The sequence below is a fragment of the Apteryx mantelli genome, chromosome 7, assembly GCF_036417845.1.
Source record: "Apteryx mantelli isolate bAptMan1 chromosome 7, bAptMan1.hap1, whole genome shotgun sequence".
Classification (NCBI taxonomy): Eukaryota; Metazoa; Chordata; class Aves; order Apterygiformes; family Apterygidae; genus Apteryx; species Apteryx mantelli.
Window position 1 is genome coordinate 14,451,427 of NC_089984.1, and position 20,422 is coordinate 14,471,848.

Below are 20,422 nucleotides of genomic sequence, written 5' to 3' on the forward strand. Positions count from 1 at the left end.
ATTACAAACATAGGTCAACAAGAGGGATTACAGCATTTTATGACTTCTGATCCATTGTGCTCCATGCTGAGCAAACAACCCTGCAAAGTCATGCAGTAGATGCAGTGTTACTTTAGACACTACCTGTCTCCTCCCTAAAAAGAAGCGGTGTAGAAAAGCAGGGCAGCAGAAAGGATGACAGACATAACATATACAGTATTTTGGATGACAGAACATTATTTCTCCTCTTTAATCATTCAAAAAACAGTGAATGGTCTTGAAAACACCAAGCCTAGCACTAACAGCATCAACTGAATGGAATTTGCATACTTTATCGAAGTACCGCTGTGGTTTTGGACCAGCTTGAATTGTTCCTTGACCCCTACCTAAGGCAAACTGGGCAGATACTGGGGGACGTACAGGCATAAAGGAGAGCAGCCAGTGTATGTTCCATGTAAGTAGTTATGGAGATGTGCTATGCTGAGCCAAAACCCATCCATCAGCAGTTTCACAAAAAGGCTGGCAACTCTCCCTGGGCCCTTCGAGTGCTGGACCTCGCCTGATCATCACAAGTGCGTATGTACCTACCTTCGGCAGTCTGGCAAGCGGGTCAGCTATTCAGCCCAACACATTAACCTTTTCACGGAGGGGGCAGGAATACAACCGCAGCCTCAGAAATGATTCTTACGCCATAAAATAGGTGTGATGGGAGCTGCATTTGGGAGGGGGAAGCCAGAAGGTTGCTGAGCATAAGTACATTTTGCCTTAGGGAGGGACGAAGGGACATAACAAGGCACCCTGAAAAGCAAACGGGCACTGTTTCAAAGTTACTACAAACCCTTCTACACACAACTCTGTTCCAAAGCTCTCTAAAAGTCAAAAGGCACCAGTATATCAAAAGACTGTCTTCATATCAGCACCTTCCATCAGGAGAGAAGGATGGAATTTTCAAATTAGGATGATCAAATTGATGGAAGCTTCAGCGAGTTAAATCAAGGACTACGCTCTTCTCCACCCTTGCCTCTTCCTCTTAGATCAGCAAAAATGACCATCTCCCTTTGCAGAACACCACCTACTTAGGTTTTAATGAAATATTTTATAATGTTTGTATTTATTTTTCTCCACTCTCTCTCTTTTTTTTTTTTTTTACACCCCAATACTTATTTACATCCTGATTATTACGGAAAAGAGGCAAGGAAAAATTCTAAAACACTATATCCCCTTTTCTTTTCTGGGCGTTAATTTAAGGGACCTTTTTCTCTTTGGAAAAAAAAAAAAGAAAACCTTTAGTATTTAAAATGAAATAATAAAAAAGAGATTTCCAGAAACTAAGAGTGGACTATGCATCCCTGGTTCAAGCCTGAAAGGGACTACAAGTTTCTGGACTACAAAACAAGAGCAGCCTGCAAGGTTCCTCTCCTCTTTCATCCGGCAGGCAAGGATGCAGAGAACAGGGGGGAAAGCTGCTTTCATGCTTTTTAACTAACCTGCCTTACCCAAAATCTAAGTCTTCCTCAATCAGAGCTACTTTGCTCAAATGTAGAATTTTTGTATTCTGACCAGTTCTAGCTTTAGAGATCTGAGAGTCTTTGAACCTTCTGGCATGCTCATCTCCAGGAGAGGGGATCAGGCAGCAAGTCTCCCCGAAGCACACGCTCCTGCAAACTCGGGGCCCAGGTAGCAAGGCAGGAATTGTCACTGCATTACTTCCCGCACACAAGTAAGAAATAATAAAATAAGGAGGTTTCTAGATTTTTTGTATAACCATTGAAGTTATTGCCCTGTACATTGAGGGATATGTGTTGTGATATGGAATAGAAGGTTAATGAAACAGGGGACGATTATGTTTAGAATTTCCAAATGTTATTTCTGTAGAGAATTAATAGCACAGTTAGTCAAACTTTGATCTTGAGCTGATAAATTTATGGCTGTGCTTTAATCTAGAACTTTAGTGAATCAGGTGATTTTGTAGATCTGCCAAATGTATTAATCATTGCTAAGGTGCACAACAAATTCATACAGTCTCATCTACTTCAACATATTTCTTTACATCTCATCAGCTGAGATGTAATTCCAAGACATTAAAACAATGAACTGCATAACTTCTTACCCATATGGTACTTTACATTTTGAGAGTAATAACAAACTTATTAACAAAAAATGATTACATTTGGAATTGAGAATAAAAATAATTTTTCTTAGTAACATTTCCTAGTAACAAAGGAATTGAAATGGTTATTTTCTGCTTTCTGTTCAGAGAACACAGAAGCAGCAGTGCATCCATGACAGTCAACAAACATCTTCCATACTGATAGTATTCTTAAGGGAAGGAAGATTTACTTTGTTAACTTGTTGTAATTGTGTCTGGATGAAACAGAAAGTGTCATTAGATGACGCACAGTTACATCATTAGATTAGATAGAATGACAACGCAGTGATTTTTTCTGTGCATTTGTGCATAACGCAAATGAAAAAATGTGTCTTTAATTAAACATGTGTGTAAATACTTCAGCAGAAATAGAAACCAGAATAGGAAAATAGAAAACTAGAAAGGATTCCAGAAAATAGAAGAGGAATGTAGATAGTAGACAGCTGGTCTAGTGATTTCCACAGACATAAAAAAAAAAATCTGAGTTTAGTAATCACATTATTTCATTTTTCTTGAGTCGTATTTTAGTTCATGGAACTTTTGATTTTAGAACTGATTCTTCTGAGATTTTCTGTCATGAACTTTTTTCATCTAATATAGCCATGTATGTACGTATGTGTATACATATATATATATAAAAATACGTATGTATACTTAGTGGCTTAACAAGTTTTCACAAAATAAATACGCATTTGCAGAATATATTTTTCAGTCTCCCACTGGTGTGGGACAGAGCTATCTTGGATGGGTACAATGATCAAAGACATGAATGCCAGGTAACACAAATAAACTGTACTTCTAAAACTTGTTGAAAATTATCCTTATTAGTAGTTATAATCTATTATGGCACCTGGGATACAAAAAAAAATGCTAAAGATTAAAAAAATGACTTGTACTAATTTCAAAGACAATTCAGTCACTTGTAAATCAGGGTATACATTATCTGAAATAATCTCTGTTCAGTATACAAATAGCTTTAAATCAGTTTGTAACCATTCATTTTATCACCCTGCAGAAGAAAAACCTCACCTTTACTTACACCCAGGAATGCAGTAAAACAACTTTCTTCAGAAGGGATCGATCTCCTCCTGTTTCAGAAAGTAACCTAACTGCTGTCATAACTCTTCATCTGTACCTTGACGCAACTCTTTCGGTGAACTCGCGCTCCCTGCGCTTCTGCTTCTGCCCCCGCCTGCGCCCTCTCCGCTAACTCAGCCCGTGGCCAAGCCGACCTGAACGGCTGACGGCTGCTGCCAGCCCGCCGCTGCCCAGACGGTCACTCCGGCCTTTGACGCGTCGGCTCTGGCCTACTCCAGCCTAGCTGGGATACGTCAGATATCACGGAACAAAACAGTCTTTATCATCGAAGACTTCTAACAAACTGCAGGACAAACTTTGTTTTTTTTTTTAATCTAATGCACAATTAAAAATGTGAAAGATTACCTTTGGCTTGGTACCTTCTATGGTTAACTTTTTGGGTGACTAAATAAAAAACACAGAGCTGCACTCTGGCTAATTAGTGAATAGAAGGTAAGAACCTAATGCACGACTTCTTACTGAAAAACAAAAAATGTTAACAAAAATGGTTTTTTTTTTACATTCAAGATAAATGGCAGAGAAAAACAATGTATATAACATAGAAAGGGGAAAAAACAGAGAAAAAACAGTGTTATTTTCTGACTTTTAACTGACTATCTTTGGTAAGGGGAAAATATATTTTTTTAAACTACCAAAACATTTGATAGCATTCTTTAAAATATAAATTTCCAATCTGAAACACTGCTCCCTGTTAAGCAGCTGCAACAGATTTGAAGTTTCTTATACTCCATTTACAAAAAATACTCTTCTTCAGAGCCTTAGTTCCATAACCCATTCTTACTAAAATGATCTCTATCAACTATCTAGACAATGTAGCCTACACAGTAAATACCCTCTGTGCATTTAGTTAAGAGAAAAGCTCAACAAACTCAACAGCACCAGTGATAATCATGGAGAAGCTACTTCTTTGGAAGAGCCAGGCCATGGCAGTGTTTACAAAGAGGCAAATTATGTCCAAACTGCTGAAATCCCTACTAAAATGCAAAAGAAGGCATGAGGCAGAGATGACTGTCTGTGGCAGACAAAAAAAAGAAATGAAGATGAAGCAAGTCATTAAAGTATCATAATCGTTTAGCATGTGACCCAGCAACACAGCATTTAACCTTGAAGGTACGGAAATCACACAGTTCTGACATGATCTGTGGAACTTCAGCAAAACAAAACAAAACAAGTCAGCAGCCTCATGGCAGGGTTAGTATGTACTTGTTTGCATTCATTGTCAGGAGACTAGTGATAATAGCACAAAAATCTCCGATTAAAATAAAAACTTCTTTCAGAAAGGCACTCTGCTTAATTAGTATCCTGACTGAATTTTTCAACCTCAAGTATCTCCGTATCTTCTTCCAAGCTATTCTTCAGAAGAAGACCATTCCCTCATGAGCTCCTTCACACAGATCTACACCACCACTCTCACACACAGGTGACACCTACAGAAGCAGGTTTCCTCTCTTTTCTTTTTAGCCATGTAAAAGGTGCGATCTCCATTACACCAGGGTGTCCTGAGAACAGTTTAGCCCATCCTAAAACGGTTGGAACAGACCACTCTCCAAGTGCTTGGTCTCTCCCCATTGGTTACAGATTGAGTCCAGATGATTAGTTTAGGTCAGAAACTTTTCAGTGGGTACAGCTGGATGAGCTAAGTCCCTTACATTTACACACTAGTCAGCTTGATTATGTCCCTGCTGTGTGTACTTCAAAGAATAAAGCACGTGCGTGGAACACAACCCCGGATCTCGCAATATCGTAATAGCAGGAGTCAGATCAGCAGCCTAAAGCTTATCTCCTGCCTGCTTTCCTAACTTGACACACACTGTGTTACCTCTACTGTTTATTTGTTTGTTAGATTATTGCAGGGTGTACATCCATGCCTTCCATTACATCTGGAAAGTGATCAGCATTTTTGGGTGCTACCAGAAATATGTAATGAAATAAGAATCATAATTAATAATCCATCAAATTGCATTTCTTATACACATCTTAAGCATTTCATTAAAAACATTCTAAAAAGACCAATATGTAAAACGATGTAGCAAAGGAAAAGTTGTCCCTAAAGGGAGATCATTAGTCTTTTTTTCCTTTTGCTGATAATGTTGTCATAGCAACAGCAGAAGAGAAAGAACAGTCTATTAACTTCACTTGGATTTATTGAGTTGCTTGTTCACTGTCGCCATTCACCACAAAAATAGAAGAGATGCATCTTAGTCTAAAAGAATGATGTCATAAGCATCTTAGGCGAAACATCTTCAAGTACTACAGACTTATGCTGGCTTTAGAAATATTCACTAAAACACAAACATGAGCATCCTGTTTGATTTCTTGAACACAGAATGATGATGACACTGTCTCTAAGAAGAGATTTTAATTATTTCTTAAACATTCATTAAAATTCACTGAAGGTCATAGATCTGGAATATAGACTGCAATTAAAACAATTTAAAACATAGTCAATATTAGGAAGGAAACAACACAAAAGAAACTTAAAAAGAACCTAACATAGATTTTCAACACCGAGGCTTGAGTCAATCCTGAATGTTAATCCACCTTTCATGACTATGGTCCTGATTCAGGATGGTGCAAAAGGATATATCCATCATTAAAAGCACTTGCAGAACAGTGCGTGTGTTTGCTTAAAGCTAGGCCTGCGTTTTAAGTACCTTGTTAAGCTTAATACGATGAACATTCTCTAAAAGCATATAAATCTATTACTAAGACTACGAAGATTAGACAGCATTGTTCAAATTGTTTCAAACAGTTTCTAATCCTGTTGTATCAGACCTAGAACATTTTCAAACAGCATGGATGTTACACTGATGTTGAATCCTACTATTCCTACTACTTTTGTGACTGAATTCTGTTAAAGGGAGTCACAGCAGATTACGAATTGTATTTCAGACTGTCAAGATTATTGAACTGCCCTCCCTAATCTTGATGGCCCTTAGAAGGCTCAACTATATCATTAGTTTAAGCCCATCTTGCCTCTTCCATTTAATTATTTAAATTTTTGCCTAATTACAGAATTTAACATGAAACTAGGTAACGAATGAGAGATTCTCTAAATCACACAGCTGTACTACATTGAGCAAAGATGTCAAAAGTAGAATAACTTCCTAGCTTTTCAGTTATGATGATGTAACCTAAAACTATGTACTGCAGCACATTAATTTTAGAGCAAGCTTTTGCATTAAGGTGATAACATGTTATACTCTAAGTTTGGATAATTACAAGGCCAAAGAGGGAGCTTTACTTAGCAATATATTGTATCACATAATTTTTTGTTGAAGCAAAGCAACAGAAGTAAATCAGGGCTAGCATAGTTACAGCAGGGCAAGAAAAGAAGGACTATCAAAATTAAGACTAAATACATTTTTATCTACCAAAAACAGGAGCAAAACATTCCAAAAAGCCAGAAAACACTGAATATCAATAAGCAATTATTTAACAGTATCCAAAATACAAGGTAGCAAATAGTAGAAACATGTAATTCCAGAATACTTCTGCACAAATAATAAATTAAAATGAGAGTTTTTGAGTAGATACATGGAAAATCTCTTTTACAGTTACAACAGTGAAGCATTGGACCAGGCTGCCCAGAAAAGTTGTGCAGTCTCCATCCTTAGAGGTTTTCAAGGCCCAGCTGAGTAAAGCTCTAAGCAACCTCATGCCACAACTTACCCTGCTTTGAGCATGAGGTTGGATGAGAGACCCTCTGAGGTCCCTTCCATCCTGAATTATCCTGTGGTTCTATGACTTCCATTCAAATAATACACGCTAAGTAAATGGGACAGCATACAGGCACACCAGCTAAATCTCTGGCGGACAGAAATTTCAGACAGGCAGGGAACAGAAATAGAAAAGCAAATGAGGGAGAAAAACAGGTGGCCTAATGAAAAAGAAAATTACTTTTTTAATTGCCATTCCTTTAAAGTTAAAAAGGCAATAAACATCAAGTAGTATTCTTGGATAAAGGATTAAGAATTAGAAAAAAGATATTTGCATGCGAGTAAATAATGTATTATAGACCAGGAAACACTTTAAACATATTGCACACAGAAGTTAATATATGAAGACAGAGATAGCAAAGAGGTAAACCAAACTATAAACTACAGGCATACCTCGCTTCATTGTGCTTCACTTTATTGCGCTTCGCGGATATTGCGTTTTTTACAAATTGAAGGTTTGTGGCAACCCTGCATCGAGCAAGTCTGTCGGTGCCATTTTTCCAACAGCATGTGCTCACTTCATGTCTCTTTGTCACATTTCAATAATTCTCACAATATTTCAAACTTTTTCATTATTATTGTATCTGTTATGGTGATCTGTGATCTTTGATGTTACTATTGTAATTGTTTTGGGGCGCCACAAACTGCGCCCATATAAGACAGCGAACTTAATCAATAAATGTTGTGTGTTCTGACTGCTCCACCGACCAGCCATTCCCGCGTCTCTGTCCCTCTCCTTGGGCCTCCCTATTCCCTGAGACACAACAATATTGAAATTAGGGCAATTAATAACCCTACAATGGCCTCTGAGCGTTTAAGTGAAAGGAAGAGTTGCATGTCTCTCACTTTAAATCAAAAGCTAGAAATGATGAAGCTTAGTGAGGAAGGCATGTTGAAAGCCGAGAGAGGCCGAAAGCTCGGCCTCTTGTGCCAAACAGTTAGCCAAGTTGTGAATGCAAAAGAAAAGGTCTTGAAGGAAATTCAAAGTGCTACTCCAGTGAATACATGAGTGATAAGAAAGCGAAACAGCCCTGTTGCTGATATGGAGAAAGTTTTGGTGGTCTGGATAGAAGATCCAACCAGCCACAACATTCCCTTAAACCAAAGCCTCATCCAGAGCAAGGCCCGAACTCTCTACAATTCTGTGAAGGCTGAGAGGTGAGGAAGCTACAGAAGAAAAGTCTGAAGCTAGCAGGGGTTGCTCCATGAGGTTTAAGGAAAGAAGCCATCTCCACAACATAAAAGTGCAAGGTGAAGCAGCAAGTGCTGATGTAGAAGCTGCAGCAAGTTATCCAGAAGATCTAGCTAAGAGAATCGATGAAGGCGGCTACGCTAAACAACAGATCTTCAGTGTCGACAAAACAGCCTTTTATTGGAAGAAGATGCCCTCTAGGACTTTCATAGCTAGAGAGGAGAAGTCAGTGCCTGGCTTCAAAGCTTCAAAGGACAGGCTGCCTCTTGTTAAGGGGTAACGCAGCTGGCGACTTCAAGTTGAAGCTGATGCTCATTTACCATTCCGAAAATCCGAGGGCCCTTAAGAGTTATGCTAAATCTACTCTGCCTGTGCTCTATAAATGCAACAACAAAGCCTGGATGACAGCACATCTGTTTACAACATGGTTTACTGACTATTTTAAGCCCACTGTTGAGACCTACTGCCCAGAAAAAAACATGCCTTTCAAAATATTACTGCTCCTTGACAATGCACCCGGTCACCCAAGAGCTCTGACGGAGACGTACAACGAGATTAATGTTGTTTTCATGCCTGCTAATGCAACATCCATTCTGCAGTCCATGGATCAAGGAGCAATTTCGACTTTCCAGTCTTATTATTTAAGAAATACATTTCATAAGGCTAGAGCTGCCATAGGTAGGGATTCCTCTGATGGATCTGGGCAAAGTAAATTGAAAACCTTCTGGAAAGGATTCACCGTTCCGGATGCCCTTAAGAACATTTGTGACTCACGGGAGGAGGTCAAAAATATCAGCATTCACAGGAGTGTGGAAGAAGTTGATTCCAACCTTCATGGATGACTTGGAGGGGTTCAAGACTTCCGTGGAGGAAGTAACTGCAGATGTGGTGGAAATAGCAAGAGAACTAGAACTAGAAGTGGAGCCTGAAATGTGACTGAATTGATGCAATCTCATGATCAAACTTTAATGCATGAGGAGTTGCTTCTTATGGATGAGCAAAGAAAGTGGTTTCTTGAGATGGAATCTGCTCCCGGTGAAGATGCTGTGAACATTGTTGAAATGACAACGACGGATTTAGAGTATGACATAAAGTTAGTTGATAAAGCAGCGGCACGGTTTGAGAGGATTGACTTCAATTTGGAAAGAAGTTCTATTGTGGGTAAAATGCTATCAAACTGCATTGCATGCTCCAGAGAAATCCTTTGTGAAAGGAAGAGTCGATCGAGGCCGCAAACTTCATTGCTGTCTTATTTTAAGAAATTGCCGCAGCCACCCCAGCCTTCAGCAACCACCACCCCGATCAGTCAGCAGCCATGAACATCGAGGCAAGACCCTTCATCAGCAAAACGATTACAACTAGCTGAAGGCTCTGATGATGGTTAGCATTTTTTAGCAATGAAGTATTTTTTAATTAAGATACGTACATTGTTTTTTTAGGCATAATGCTATCGCACACTTAATAGACTACAGTATAGTGTAAACATAACTTTTATATGCACTGGGAAACCAAAAAATTTGTGTGACTCGCTTTATTGCGATATTCACTTTATTGCGATGGTCTGGAACCAAACCCGCAATATCTCAGAGGTATGCCTGTATTTTATCAAATATGTGCTCAATGCATTGCAGTGCCCCTCATAAATAACCAAAGGATAGTGGGATCTTGGAGGTCGAAGAAACTTGAAAAAACTGAAGGCTAGCATTTATTACTGAATTACAAAGGAGGTTTTAAGCTCTAACATAAAAGAAATAAAATAAATTTTGAATAACAGATGCAGGTGCTAATACATGACTTATAAATAATTTGGAAAATTTAGCAATAAAGATTTTTGGTAAGAAAAGAAAAAAAGGTAACATCAACAGCAAAGGTAATAGTGTTACCGAAATAATCAGGGCATATGAAAGGGCTGCAGAGACAGAGGTGTGCCAAACAATTAAAAATAAAATGAAAGCCATATAAAGGAATTAAATAGCTAAAAAGCTGTTTTCTCAAGAACAACGACAGGAGAGTAATGACAGCAAGGGACAGAATCTTCTGAACAGCAGAAGACCTTGCAAGCAGGTCTATCAGCACAGCTGTGCTATCAGCAGAAGCATCAATATTTTTTAGAACATCAACAGCAAAAGAATGAAGGGTAAAATGAATGTATTGAAGAGAAGAGATTGAGCAAGCAATAAAGATGACAAAAGGATAAAGGAAATGATTGATTGTACACATACTGACACCATGAAGAATAAAGAGCACAGAATGAGAGAAAATAATAACGTTACGTCATGGAATGTATTTATGAGAAGAGGAAATAAATCATATTCTGGTATTTTCATGAATTTTTATCAGCATACTTTATTGAAAGAACAATCTTTATAAACTTATATTTAAGCTTTCGGTTCATAAAACTGTTGGGAAACTCGGGATTTTTGGGAAGGTGAAGGGGCACAGGATGGACTTCCTAGAAGTGCACTGTTTCCCCACTGTATTCTTCACTGCATCTGAAGAGGAACAGAGTAGGTTCCCATTTTTACTGCATGGGTGAGGTGGAAAACTAGCACCAACAAAATCCGGGGCACAGAAGAGACATGCAGTAAAGCATTAGGAACACATTTCATCCCCAAGTTCCCAAGGCAATTAGTCACATAAGAAAGAGTTAAAGCTTTAAACTTAAAGGTGATTCTGAATTATTTTCACACAAATATTATTAGATCCTCATTGCACATGAATGAACACACTGAACCGGATGATTACTGAACTGATTCATGGCCTACAGATGCTAAATCCAATCCATAAAGGTTCTGGGGCACTGAGAGGAAAAAAACAGCTGATACATGAATAGTATCAAGCCCTAAAAGTTACAGAAAAAAATTACAAATCATTTAAAGCAAATCAATAGCATACATTACTCATCCCTTGAGTAGAACAATGCCTATGACAAAAGCTGAATAAAGCCACATCAATCATCATGCACGCGTTTCAATTGCCTTTTAGATGCCCTCTATCCACTCCAATTGCATCTATCAATTAAGAAACTACGACGCAACATTATGGAGTAGGATACAGTCTTTCCAGCACTGTTCTCACAAATCACTAGCCATATGACATCTGCAAACCACTCATAAGTGATTAAATGTACATGTTTCTTTAATGATTTTACAAGGTAATCCACTTCTCCTGGAATGAAGTATTGAGAAATCACTTTTTTACTGTATGTCATTTAGAACATATAGCTTAAAATATGTAAACCTGCGAATAACACATGAAAAGCTATGGTAACCTCTAAGAAACAGTGGGATTTAAGACAGGTACATTCACTGCTTGTCTCCAGATCATCCTTGAGTCACTTAAAGCAAATTAATTTTAAAATAGCTTGATCTGTTACTAAAAGATTTATATAGAACTCACCTTTCCCTCCTGAGGGTCAACACAGGACTCGCTACTAAGCGGAAGAATGAGATGCTCTGGTACTACCTTACCTTGAAAAGAGACTCTCCATCAGGCAATGAACCTTCTAGAATAGTATTTCCATTAAAAGCGCTCCACAAAGATTTACAAGAAAATGACTGAAATAAAAACAGTTTACTTGTTTTGTTTGGGGGATTTTCCTTTCATTATTCATTAAATGAATATAATTAACTGTCGTGTCTTTTTTTTTTTGTCTTAATTGCACTGCCCAAAGTATAGAGGTACAAAGAAACTTCATGTAACCACAGTAGTGGGAGTCATACTGTTATTGTCACTGAGGCATGTATTAATTTTAATGTTATAATTTCATATTTTTATGGCATATATTCTAATAATGTACTACATATGACTATTTAGAGCTCAACAGTGTAAAATGTCTACCCCATAAGGCCATCGTAATACACACAAGAATTTTCAGCCCCGTTGGCATTATATTCAATGCATAGAAAGACGATCTACCCTACAGACTCAAAGAAAAACATAGCACAAAAGACAGCTAAACTTTGCTTGTCAGAAGTAAACCTTTCTTACCCCAAGAACGAATTTAAATTAGTTGAATGAGAGGAATAAGTGCAGAATAAATTCAGAGAAAGATGCAGATCCTATCTTTTCATTAATATCCCATGCAAATGTATATTATAGTAACAAATACATTATTTTGTTTCTCTAAAGCTGATTAACTAAGTTAACATTGCTGTATTAATTTTATGAGCTTTCATATTTTATGAACTAGGCAATTTAGTGCACACCACAGCTCAAAGGCTGTATCATTTCTGGTTACAGAAGAGTCATTACAACTACAAATGATTAAAACGTGTGTGTGTCTGTCTCTCTCTCCCCCTCCATTAAAGCTAAACAGAACAGTTGTGCCATTTATGACACTAATGAAAAAGCAAAGGCTGCTAGGGCATAGAAAGGAAAAGAAAAAAATTGAAGTGGGTAAAAAAGAGAGAAAGTACAGAGAATAAGAATGTAAGTTAAAGAAAGGAAGGGAAAATACTCCAAGCTTTGCTTTATACATTACACTGAATTTCTTATACAGGATGTTCAGTTCTGTTATTCAGGTTTAGGTGATTTGGGACCAATCAGGAAAAAAAAAACCAAGTTCACTTCATATGTGAATTGAGTCACACACTTGATCTTGATTTCAAATCCTTTTTTGAAATATTGGCTTCCAGGTGTTTTTGGTCAGGAATCATGAGCAAGATGAAGGCAAATCTCCTAAGTTCAACACCAATTCTCAAAATTTCCGGTCAACTCTGAAAACACTTGAAATCCCTATAGGCATCCATTTTCAGTATTCTTGGTCTGCACAGAGATACTTACATCTTTACTGCACTGAACTACTTGGTGCTTATCCCATGGCAAAGCCTACTGAGACCCAAAGCAGAAATTTCAGTCCGGATCAGCAGTGGGGCTCAGCAGGCACAGTGCGCGGGTACCTAACAGGCTGCGCTCTGCCCAAAACAGAGGTAAGACTTAGGCAGGACAATTTCGACACTGCAGTATTGAAGTTCTTCAGTGATTTGTGTTCCTTTCAACACTTAAAATCCTGTGCTTTTGGAGACTAAGGTCATTATTTCTGTGACAGAAGGAAACAACATACAGCCCCAGCCATTAACAGCAATGTGTGGAAATTTATTAATAGAAATATTAATGCTCTTAATTGCAAAGAAATTTCTTATGCTTTCACTTCTTCTCTACCAGCTTGTTGGTTTATTTTGTCTAACTCTTCTGTTATTTTCAGTGGATTTTTTATGGTATTTCACTACTGAGCAGTGAAGTCTCTAAATTATTTCAGTCAATTCTGCTGAAAACTCCAACACTATCACATTTTCTGCCCCTCCATTACCAGGTTATTATTTTGTATTTCCATTTTTCATCTTCGTTTGTATCTGAATGTGGAACACAAAATTACAAAAAGAACTGACAGAATAACCGTAGAGTAATACTATATTACTACAGACAATAGAGTTCCATTTGATAATGTAAATGTAGATTAATAGTTAATTCACTTACCACTAAAATAAAAAGGAATATATTAATTCATATGAAAATTACTAGATAATTGATATAATATAGCCACAGTGACTAAACTACACAGATATGATCTAAATTATGTTTGAAAATTCTGAATCCATACTAAATGAAAATACCTCACTGAGATCAACTTTGTTAAATGAAAAGTCTGCACTAGTAAACAAAAGGGTCTTCTGTACTCGGCATGCAACAGTTTGCAATTTTGTGATAATTAAACTTTCCTTAAGGACTGAGCATACAGGAACAATACACACACACACCTTTTTTTTTTACTTTTCTGCTGCTCAAGCTTGTTACCTGTACAATTATAGAGCTGTCTAGTCTGAAGCAAATACTGATACTGGGTAACTGAATGAACAAAGATTTTCAGCACAGACAGGTTAGTTTTGAAATAAGACGAACTGAAGTAGTTGGGGAAGGGAAATGGGACCATGAGACAATTTTCAATTATCACGAAAATAACTTTATTAAAAACAATCAGCCAGACTGGAATAAGGACTCAACACTTCTCCACATGCCAATATTCTACAGCTCCTGTAAAAGAAAAGAAAAGGGAGTACATGAAAAAATAATTTAGTGCTCTACATAGCGCATTGCCAATTTTTCCACACTGCTTACCCTTCTCCTCTGCTTCCAGCAACTACTGGCAGTAGTGACACTGTCTCTACTCATTCTAGGCATAGAGGACACAAAAAGATTTAGTTCACTGTCAGAAACATTAATTATTCTACAGAACTGCAGCATACAAGTGCACCACTATCATGGAACATTTATTGTGATACTTACCTTGTGTCTTCCGAATCCTTGCAGGGTTTACCGGATGAGACTTGACATCTATACAACACCTTCAAGTGGGAGAAGGACAAAGTAACACTGATTCACCATGGCTGCATAAAACATGGCACAGCTCTGGCGTTTGGACCTTCTTCTCCTGTAGCAAGATAACTTCAGGACACAGTAAACAATGCTCTCCTAATTAAAAAAAAACAAACTAGTAGCCTAACAACAAATTCCAAGTTCTCATGGACATGTAAGTATTGTACTTACTACTTTGAAGCCTCTTCCCAGGTCCTCTCCCAACTAGGAATACAAAGTCTGGCTGGCACAGCTCCCAGCAGCCGCCTCTGCCCCCTCTGACACGCAGAGCCAGCCTTTGTCCTGCTGGCCCGGTTCGGCAATGTGCCATACATACAAGTCACTGGCTATGTATTTTTGCATCTGGTTAAACTGCAATTGAGCCCAAACAGAAGTGTTCAACTTGGAGATATACCAGCCCCACAGAAACCCAGAGGACATGCCTAAACCCCAAACAGAACGTATGCAGAACCTGTATACATAATTATGTAATACAGCAAAAAAACCCTCTGTATGAAGATTAGCTACTGCATCCTTCGGCTGAAATTCAGTGTCAGAAGCACACAGCCTTTCTTCTTGAGGTGCCAATATAGCACAATCATTCTTACAACCAACACCAAAGCACACTGTACCTGGTAAAAGGAGTTATATGTCAACTCACCTGGAAGCTCATCTAAAGTAACCACTTTTTTAAGGCTTCACATATTCTCTTTTCTAATCCACAGACAATACTTTGGCCTTACTATTACCTACCCATTCAGCATTTAACGATACACAGTACACCTTTGCATGGAAAGGGACAGACTAATGGCTGTACATAGCATTCCTGATGACATATACTCACTTTTACAGAATTATATCCTGCTTAATACATGTAGAACCTCTTCCTCCTCCCAACCAAAACCTCCCACAGCAAAGCAAACAACACCCTGCCCAAGTGTGGCTCTCTAAACTTACCAACATACTGTCTTTACCAATTTTTGTTTTGCATTTCTGTATGTTTCATCATAAATGATTAGGAACTACAGTTACAGAAAGCAGAGGAAAACTCTGACAACCAAAGAGGAAGGTCATCAGGATGTTACATATATTAACATTATTTTATCCACACAGTCCACAAAATTACTATTTTGATAGGGGAAATGGCCATAAAGTGCTACAGGCACACTGTTATAGCACACCTAAATTAACCACAGGATAGAACTTATTCTTGTCTTTTAAAAATAATGCAAGTTAACACTTCAATTCATTTACTGGCAATGCAGAAAATGGAGATAAATTGGAAAAATGACATTCAGAGAAAAGTACAGATGTTATCTGTAGATGCTAGGTCACAAAACATCTGTGGCTATATCTCTCCTTCCCACTAAAACAAAGCCACACCATACCCCCAAAACAGAGTCAACAGGTTGTACAGCAGCCTTCAATATGTTCACCAGATGCACTTCAACCTTCAGTTCCAAAGTGCTTTTTCCCCAGTAGGTACAAGCACTGGCAGAGCTTCCTCCAGTCCCTGAGGAAACCTCAGTTTTATCCATTACTCTCATAGTACACAAACATCAGCTCTTTCTATGCAATTCTCTCTTCTGGTGCTCATGTCTCCATCTCCAGAGGTGGTAACTGACCGTTCTCCCCAGCTAAGAGGAACCTGTGGGAAGTGCTGAAGCTTCAAAGCCGTTTCAGGCCTCCGGATGCTATTGTTATTTTGCAACGTACATAAAAGCGACAGACGTTTCACTAAGCAAACAAGAAGACAAGGTCCCAAGAGCAAAGGCCTTGCTAAGTTCAAAAAGGGAAAAATGAGAAAAAGGTACTGAACGTTTGGACAGGAGGAAGAACAAAGGGACTGAAGGAGAAGTGACAACAACGGTATTAAACTCTGTGAGTATCAATACCTACCTGGAGACCCACTTTTACTTCTCCAGGAATTTATTTAAGTAGCACAGTGATATGACGAAGTATTTCAAATGCTTATGATTAAGAACATCATTGTTTGACAGACACGCTTTGATAGTATCTGGTGTTGCTTGTGAATCTCTAATAACAGAGCTTGTACAAACAGAAGCACAAAACAGCCACTGCCCTATGCACCATACGGTCATAAAAAGTTTTCCTGCTTTATACTTCAAAAAGGCATGCAGGGAAAGCTGAACTTCATTTCTAAACGCATGTCCCTTAGAATACAAACATTCTTTGCTCATGTAAATCAACATGTATCCCCTCTTCCAGCGAAGACAGGAGTGTTACAGGGATTTATAAGAGTATGCTAAATTATAACTACGGCTAGGGCCATCTAGGTGAGCACCGGTATCCATTTTCATTGCCTGTTTGCTGCTGCGAGACATTGATAGACAGCTCATCAACTGCACATTTTGAGAGCTGTACAGGAATCAACAAACTTGCCTTTTTATTTCTTTGCCAAATAGCTGAAATATTGAATTTTTCAGTCTTGGTCATACTGCCCATCAGCAAAACCAACTTTTGTGTCCTGACAAAATCAAAAGGTATCTGTCACAGTGGACAGCACAAGGTCACAGACTAGATTTAGTTAACTCTATCATGTGTTCCCTGAGTCTTAGGCATGAAACCATCATATCACAATGAGGTGACAGAGAGAATCAGCAAAATGAAAATAAAGGATGTATCATCATCTCCAATACTAACAACTGCTCAGAATAATAAAAAGAATTAATACCTTTTACATTGTAGTCATTGCAATGAGAAATATAAAGGGTAATTTTAATAGTATCCTATTCCTGAATTAGTTTATTGCTCTGTTCAAATAAATATTGTTTAATGATTCCCCACTTACAAGGGGTATATCATTCTTATTCCATTGACTTCAGTGAAGTTTCTTCTAATTTTCTGAGAAAGGAGAATGAATTGCAAATAACATTTATTTCCTGAGCAAGACCTAAATACCATAGGTTCAGGAAGTTAAAACGTTGCTAATCTGGTTTTCCAGATTCACACGCCAGCTCATTCCTCTGCAACTGCTATATTAATTCTGCAATTTATACATGGGGAGATTAAGGTTAATATCATAACTGTGATTTTGGTTTATACAGTTGATATTGGTTTAACTGCTAAGCAGGCTAAAGACAACAACTATTTCACATCATGATTGTATTTCCACCAACACTGTAGTGGCCTGCCTATTGTACCTGCCTGGGGCATTTTATTTTCATCTGCATCCATTGTATGTTACTGTTTCAGAACAAGGGACAAAGATTCTGGAGTATCAAATTAGGTGTTGTGGATGAATTGCTGAAATTGTCATGTTTGCTCATGTATTATAGTAGGTTATTCCAAAAACTCACTCACCTTCATACTCCACCCCTTAACACACCTTAACTCCACTTGTGTTCACTTTCATGAGAAACGAGTAAAATGAGTAAAACTGCCGAGTCCTTGTCTCTGGCACCAACTGCCTTGTTGCCCAGAGCACTGTTAGTCCCAAAGATCACTCCCAGGGTTTTGCATCTCCTTGTATCTTGTAGTTAAAACAATGATTTACTCTGCACCTGGGACAGGCACGCATGAGATTAGTTTCCACAACTCAGCTAATAAATGCTACCAGTTAAGCCAAAGTAATCTCTCATCCATATTGTGTTATCAGAGATATTTGGCTCTACCACCAATTTTTCCATCAGACAAAAAACAACAACAACAACAAAGCAGCACATTTAGCCCTGAACCACAGTTAACCACTTGGGTCAAAAAAATGATAATAAGCTACATATACTTATTTTCCTGAACTAGCTAATGCTAACAATAAATGAGTTTTCTCCTACAGCAAAAGCTACTTCTTGCAAGCTCTCATTTGTTACAAACGCTCCTCCTCACACAAGCATTACCAACAATGAACCTCTTCTCTTGATGTGAAACTGTTAATGCTAATACAATGATTTCCAGTTTGTTTGCAAGAACATCATGATAATATTTGCTTACCTATGTGCTGGGAATTTAAATAAAACTGCATACCTCATCATTGGTGAGACACTTTGGGAACCATACGGCAAGATTCACCACTCCAGATCTAGTCTACTGTACTCTGGGGCCAGTAAACTTCACGGTGCATGCTGTGAAGTCTTGGTCCCCAGGAGCACAAGCTCATCTGAGGCCTGCACCCTACCGAGGGAGCTCTACATTATTCTCCTGTGCACCCAGCTGGGTTCTCTCTTAAGAGGAACCCAGGAGCATGGGCAAGGAGGAAGAAGGTCTGCACCCTCTTGCAACGGAGACAAGGTTTCTGTGTTATGCACTGCCAAAGGAGATGCCCATGAGAGCTAAGGAATCTAAATGCAGAAAGCCTGAAAAAAATTACTATGAATGAGAAAGTAAGGCCCAGAGAGATCAAAATACCTTGCCTACAGTCTTTCTGGAAGACCACATCAGAGATGGGAATTGAATCTAGGTCTCATGAGTATCAATCATATACAAGACTTCTTTCTTTTTCTCTGAGGTACTAGAAACTGTAGAGCATTTCAGAAATTTCATAAATCTTGTTCACTATGATTACAATACTTAAAAATACGTATTTAAAGACATATTGCCCCATACTGCCAACCCAGCACACACATGGCATCCAAGAGGAATTCAATAGAAGCTGCATGTGCGTACATCAGAAGCATACATTTATCGTTATACTTGCAATATTTTAAAACAGATACGCCACAAGAATCTGCCCACATCTCTCTCTCTCTCTAACACATATGAAGAAAAAGACACTGCAAACCAAGGCTGGCAACAATATTAATGTATCAGGCATGCATGTTTGGGAATTTACAATATCATATGAAACATAAGCTAGGTAATATCCAAAAGAGGGAGGGGGCGCAGGAATATGATAGAGGTTAACAAAACTGTCGTTGTGGTGGATAAACTGCATGCCTAACTCTTGTTCACCAAGTCCTGTATGTGAGAACTAAGGCTCAGTTGAAGAATCTAAAGGAGGTGGGTTTAAACAGCAAAAGCACTTCTTTATACAGCATGGAAGTAGTAAACTTCTGAGCCTTGCTGCCACAGGAGCTTGTGGCGGAAAACAGTATCGACAGGTTCAAAAAAGGATCAAACAAATTTGTGGACAACAGACCCCTGAAAGGACAGTGAAAAGACGAGGCAGGTATGTACACTCCCAAGTCCTGGTACAACGATTCTGCCTTCTGGGCGGTCTGGCAAAACCCGGCGAGACGCACGGGCTCACCTGAGGGCGCAGACCTGCGGGACCCGCCGCCTGTCTGCCCCAGGAGGGCTCTGCTGCAGACGGACGTTCCCAACCACGTGGCTTGTTAGCTTTACCCACCGTGCAACGAGTGCAACCTTCCTTCATAAATCCGTGGTATTCACTTACAAAACTAGTTTGTGCAAAAACTGTGAAAACACTTTTCAAAACTAGGGCAGGTGTCCAAATTTTCACTTAACTTTCCATATAGCATTTGTGATTATTTTTTCATTTTATGCAGTTACAAAACAGTTCTAACAAAAGGTGCAGCGGTATCTTCCCTTGCCTCCTTACTAGTTTTTAAAATCAAAGTGAAGATATCAAATGCAAAAGTTTTGCTTTAACAGTCAAGGTTAACACTATTTTCCTCAAAGAACAGGGGAACTTCAAGAGCAGAATTTCCAGCCAGATGACAGAAAGGGAATTCCTAAAGCATATGAACCCGCAACTACAAAGCAAACCTCAGAAAGAACGTGCCCCGGCTGACGCACAATAAAGCCTGAGCTCTGCAACACTTACATGTTGTTATTTTTGGTAATTGGAATAATTCTACCTTTCTCACTACTTGTAATTTGATTTTCTACAGCTCAGAAGTAAACTCATGAGAAAGGCTTTGCAAAGACTTTACTGACTTGATGAGTGTGTATTGCCACCTGATGTCTCTGCATACAAAGAAGTGCGTAATTGTACTTTGATATGTGTATAGT

The 20,422-nt window shown here is 38.5% G+C and overlaps 1 protein-coding gene and 1 long non-coding RNA gene across 2 annotated transcripts in view; both read right to left on the bottom strand.

The window, feature by feature from the left end:
* Positions 1-20,422, bottom strand: part of NRG3 (neuregulin 3) — a 453,579-nt gene that overhangs the window by 62,631 nt on the left and 370,526 nt on the right. The gene's annotated exons all lie outside the window — the stretch shown is intronic.
* LOC106499881 (uncharacterized) lies at positions 14,063-15,127 on the bottom strand. Its single transcript, XR_001295288.1, has 3 exons — positions 14,423-15,127; positions 14,255-14,309; positions 14,063-14,170 (listed from the first exon to the last, which is right to left on the bottom strand). It is a non-coding gene; the product is annotated as an uncharacterized lncRNA (long non-coding RNA).